At 40.8% G+C, this 6,047-nt stretch overlaps 1 long non-coding RNA gene across 1 annotated transcript; it reads left to right on the forward strand.

Annotated features, from left to right (window-relative positions):
• The first annotated feature begins 842 nt into the window (after positions 1 to 842).
• On the forward strand, positions 843 to 2,793 carry LOC133568646 (uncharacterized). Its single transcript, XR_009809644.1, has 4 exons — positions 843 to 1,769; positions 1,843 to 2,083; positions 2,160 to 2,218; positions 2,476 to 2,793. It is a non-coding gene; the product is annotated as an uncharacterized LOC133568646 (long non-coding RNA).
• Positions 2,794 to 6,047: the final 3,254 nt, after the last annotated feature.

The following is a 6,047-nucleotide window of genomic DNA, read 5'->3' on the forward strand; positions in this document are numbered from 1 at the left end:
CCCACGAGATGATTTTGGTAAGTATAAAAATAAGCGGAAATTTTTGGATGTAAGAAACTGCTCTTCTAAATGTGTCCGCTGGATGTCGTAATACCAATTAGTTGTATCCCCTATGCAAGAGTGCGCATGTCTTCAGAGGGGGCGGAGCTATGTGCCCGGTCGAGATAGAGGCATACTTGCCAACCCTCCCGATTTTCTCGGAAGACTCCCGAATTTCAGTGCCCCTCGCGAAAATCTCCCGGGGCAACCATTCTCACGAATTTCTCCCGATTTCCACCCGGACAACAATATTGGGGGCGTGCCTTAAAGGCACTGCCTTCAGCGTCATCTCTCACCTGAAAAGGAGACTATTTTATATGTCTCCGTTATCCATAGGTCTATCTATAACCCATAAAGTAGGCAGGCACGGAGCTATTTTCAGCGTGTGTTTATTCCAGCCGGCACGTTAATACACTGACACACAACATCCGGATTCCCCTCATGCATTGCTTCAAAACTACAGCAAGTAGTAATGTCCAAAAACATAACAGAGACAAAGCAAAAGAACGAAGAAGAGACATGGCGATGACGAGTAAGAAGAAGAAGTACACTTGCAAATTCCAAAATGATTGGAAAAAAATAATTTCAGTTCATCCAGGACAGCTCAAAGGGTAAGGGGTATGCTGCCTGCAAATTTTGTAGATCAGACTTCTCCATTGAACACCGTGGCCGAACAGATATACTCATTCATTAACGGATTATTTATATATATGTATATATATATATATATATATATATATATATATATATATATATATATATATATATATATAACTTCATGTGGAATTCATGAAATGAGTCCAAATTCACAGGTTTTGTTGTAGGTGATGCTACATATGTGCAGAAAAAACGACATGTTAGTACATCAGTTGAGGAAAATCCCTAAATGACATCAATAACATGCTGTAATTGGATTTTGATGTTCTATTTATTACATCTTCTGATAGATTAAAATGTTACACCAATGAGAGCATTTTAAAACTCTGCCAGACTCACACCTATTGGACTGATGGACATCATTTATTCAGAAATGATAAATCACGACAAATAAAGATAGACGGCTATGAACAGCAACATGTAAGTGTAAAAAAACAACAACATTATGACTTCTTTGTTTTCAGATTGTGCTTGTTCTATTTTTAAACAAAGAAAACAATCCGAAGTTGTCTTTACTTTTAAGTTATCATGACATCATTTTAGCAGTCCGGCCCACTTGGGAATAGGTTTTCCTCCATGTGGCCCCAGAGCTTAAATGAGTTTGACACCCCTGCACAAGGAGGTGCATCTGGGGATTGCTATGATCAACTGTGATGATGAACAGTCAGTATTCCTTCCTAGTGAAGAGAAGATTCTCAAAGATGACTGGACATGCAGTCCAAAAGTGGCTGTGACCTGATGGAGTCTTCTTGGTCATGTATGCCAAGATGCTAGATGCAGCAGCAAGTGTGACCGTAAAATAAGTGGAAATAGATTATGTGTGAACTTGTCAACACTTTCTGTGGAGTCATATTGGGCTCCATCGGGTGTTTGCCATAGCGTTCATAGCTGATATTCCGACAGGTGACTTCTTCCCGGAAGTAAAAACCAGTGGTGGTCAACATACTCTAGACTTTAAATGGACCCCCCTTTTAGACAAGTTGATCTGACGTCTTTTTTCTGCTCTTCCCTCCTCTCCTGCGTGGAGAGGTTATTAGGTGACCACAAATTCAAGGTCGGGACCCAGGTTGTAGGTAAGTCTTTATTGTCATTGCACAAGTACAATGAAACTTTGTTTTCAGTTTGGACCACTCATCTGTATATCAGTTGGGGACCTCTCTGCGCTGCTGACTTGTCTCCATTAAAAATGATCCCCTGCTGGCCCCACTATGGACTGGACTCTCACACTATTAACTAGATCCACTTGACATCCATTGCACCGGTTGCCCGTTTTTTTTCTTGCCCTGATGTGGGATCTGAGCCGAGGATGTCGTTGTGGCTTTTGCAGCCCTTTGAGACACTTGTGAAGCCTCGGGCCTGCGGCGGGACTTGTGGAACCCCATTCTGGGTATGATTTTTAACCTTTTTTGCAATTTTTCTGACTTTTCCTCAATTTCTCTCCCACTTTCGCTGGTTCTCTCCAGGGTGCCTTTTGGTCATTCATTGTGCAGCTCGTGGCGGGACTTGTGGAACTCTATTCTGGGTATGATTTTTAACCTTTTTTGCACTTTTTGGGCTATAATAAATACACTTTGATTGATTGATTGATATAGCAAGCAGTGCAAGAACTATTAGAGTTCAAAACAGGCTTAAATCTTCCTGCAAAAAGCAGATACGAGCAAAAAAAATTATATGCAATGGAATAGATCACTTCTTTAAAAAAATAAAAATATTTGTCAAGTGATATCAAGGATTATGCCTTGGTCGCGTTCTTAGACATATCGAACCATTGTGCTCCAGACACTATTCTACACGACAAAACAAATGGAAACTTGGAATAGCATGGAGGTCTACAACTTCTTTGTGTGTGGCTGCATCAAGGAAATTGGTATCAAGACTCTACGGGATAAATTCTGCATTGTTTTTGCTCGGGTAAGGTTGCATTTTAGGATTTAACTTCATGTCTAGGGATGTTTGTTGTTGTTGCGCATGCCGTTTATTAGTAACGTGTTTTTCACCGTCTTTATCAAAATATAACTATAGATGTCAACATTGTGTATGTGCTGAAAGTTTCATTTAAGATTGCTGCTTTTGGTAAAAGCTTAACTCTTTCGTGTTTTCTCACATTTCATTTTTATTTTATTTAGACTTTCCAAGTTGGTTGCTTTTTCAAACACTTGTATTAACCCTTGTGTGGTGTTCGGGTCTTTGGGACCCGTTTTAATTTTTTATTAAAATAAAAATAATAGCATTAATCAATTTTTCAAACTGAGACTCACTGACTTTGGGTCATTTTCTGTGAAGAACGTGTATCAGAATACATATTTAATGACCACACACCATTCACCCCCCAACACTTTTCTATTACATATAAGATGTCCGGGTCCACTGGACCTGGGGCTAATAGAAGTATGGAAATTGATGTTCTGTGTAACACACACACACACACACACACACACACACACACACACACACACACACACACACACACACACACACACACACACACACACACACACACACACACACACAGCAGGCCTTGACAGGAGGAGGACAGAGTGTAGGTACACAGAACATCAGAGGGTCAAATGTGCGAGAAAATGAGAGCAGACAGTGTTGACAAACAATGTGGCAACCTTGTGTGGGAACCGCTGGTGCAGAAACACAAAAGAAGAAACCCTTTGGGATGCAGAAACTGGCAGAGAAATTTTCCGTGCAACATTCGTATTGTTACTCAGCCAGCGTTTGTTTCAGTATTTTTACATAAAAGTGTTTGATTGTGAGGCATTAAAAGCCACAAAATGCAACGGGTCTATCAGACGCTGGCTGAGTAACAACAATATGAACATTACACAAGGGGGTTAAACAAATAAAAAAATATCGAAATAATATTTAAATGGGGGAAATAATAAACATTAAAGGGCTACTGAAACCCACTACTACCGACCACGCAGTCTGATAGTTTATATATCAATGATGAAATATTCACATTGCAACACATGCCAATACAGCCTTTTTAGTTTACTAAATTGCAATTTTACATTTTCTACGAGTTTTGTTGTTGAAAACGTCGCGGAATGATGAGGCGTACGCGTGACGTCACAGACTAAGGAAATATTAGCGCTGAACCAAACACGGCTAAAAGTCGTCTATGTTCATGGCGTAATTACACAGTAATTTGGACATCTGTGTTGCTGAATCTTTTGCAACTTGTTCATTTAATAATGGAGACTATAAAGAAAAATGCTGTTGGTGGAAAGCGGTGGATTGCAGCTGTCTTTAGCACCGAGACACAGCCGGTGTTTGTTTGTTTGTTGTGAAGCTTTAACACAGAGCGGTCAAGCGAACATGTTTTCTCTACATCAACCAGCATGTTTTTGGATGGGGAAATTGTGATATATACCTTACCTGGGACATCACTGGATTATTCGTCGTCCTGCAGCAGCTGTCATGTCAAAAAAGGCAGCTGTCAGCTTCTCTCTGAGACACTGCGTGTTCACCGCAGCCATCCGACCTCGAGGTATGTCTTTACAATCTTTAAAATCACACTAAAACACTATTAAAACAATAAGCAGATAAGGTATCTTCCAGAATTATCCTAGTAAATGTGTCTAAAAACATCTGAATCGCTCACAATGCAATCGCCTTTTTTTTAATTTTTAACTTTATTTATTCTTTTTTTTTTCTAGTCCTTCGCTATCAATATTCTCAGCCACAAATCTTTCATCTTCGCTCAAATTAATGGGGAAATTGTCGTTTTCTTGGTCCGAATAGCTCTTTTTGTTGGAGGCTCCCATTATAAACAATGTGAGGAGCCTTCACACGAGTGACGTCATCGTCTGCAACTTCCGGTACAGGCAAGGCTTTTTTATTAGCGACCAAAAGTTGCAAACTTTATCGTCGATGTTCTCTACTAAATCCTTTCAGCAAAAATACGACAATACCTCGAAATGATCAAGTATGACACATAGAATGGACCTGCTATCCCTGTTTGAATAAGAAAATCTCGTTTCAGTAGGCCTTTAAAAGCGTATCAAACAAACCTTTAAAAAAGTGACCACCAAAAAATGTATGCATTCGAAGACTGGAGTGACGCTTTTCTCGTAGTTTTAGTGATATCTTGTACTCTCCTTACCTTTTTAATTACCTCTGGAGGAACTCTTAAAAAACGCTTATCTTTTTCGCGATTTGTACGATTCGTAGAGCCGAAAAACAACACAAGCATAGGGCATTTACAGGCCTACTGAAACCCACTACTACCGACCACGCAGTCTGATAGTTTATATATCAATGATAAATGATAAATGGGTTGTACTTGTATAGCGCTTTTCTACCTTCAAGGTACTCAAAGCGCTTTGACACTACTTCCACATTTACCCATTCACACACACATTCACACACTGATGGAGGGAGCTGCCATGCAAGGCGCTAACCAGCACCCATCAGGAGCAAGGGTGAAGTGTCTTGCTCAGGACACGACGGACGTGACGAGGTTGGTATTAGGTGGGATTTGAACCAGGGCCCCTCGGGTTGCGCACGGCCACTCTCCCACTGCGCCACGCCGTTTCCTGTTGAAAACGTTGCGTAATGATGACGTGTGCTTGTGACGTTATTGGTTGGAGCGGACATGTTCTCCCAGCACCACACACGGCTAAAAGTCGTCTCATTTCATCGCATAATTACACAGTATTTTGGACATCTGTGTTGCTGAATCTTTTGCAATTTGTTCAATTAATAATGGAGATGTCAAAAAGGAATGCTGTTGGTGGAAAGCGGTGTGTTGCAGCTTCCTTTAGCAACTGAAACAAAGCCGGTGTTTCTTTGTTTGTTGTAAAGCTTTAACACAGAGCGGTCAAGGGAACATGTTTCTCTATGTCAACCAGCAAGTTTTTGGATGGGAAAATTGTGATATTAAGTCGGCTCTTACCGGAGACTTGAGTGGATTATGGGACCTCATCCTGCAGCTCAAAAAGTCAGCTGTGATCTTGGCTCCTCGGCTTCTCTCAGAGACACTGTCGTTCACCGCAGCCATCCGACATTCAGGTATGACTTTGTAATCTCACTAAAATACTAACACAATAAGCAGATAAGGGATTTTTCAGAATTATCCTAGTAAATGTGTCTAATATCTGAAACGCTCCCACTGCCGCCGCTTGGAGCCGTCGCCTTTTCTTTTCTTTCTTTTTTTTAGTGCTTCACTCTAACTTTCCTCATCCTCGAATCTTTCATCCTCGCTCAAATTAATGGGGAAATCGTCACTTTCTTGATCCGAATAGCTCTTGCTGCTGGAAGCTATGATTGTAAACAATGTGAGGATGTGAGGAGCCCTACAACCCGTGACGTCACGCGCACATCGTCTGCTACTTCCGGTA

Source organism: Nerophis ophidion, linkage group LG14 (assembly GCF_033978795.1).
Source record: "Nerophis ophidion isolate RoL-2023_Sa linkage group LG14, RoL_Noph_v1.0, whole genome shotgun sequence".
Lineage (NCBI taxonomy): Eukaryota > Metazoa > Chordata > Actinopteri > Syngnathiformes > Syngnathidae > Nerophis > Nerophis ophidion.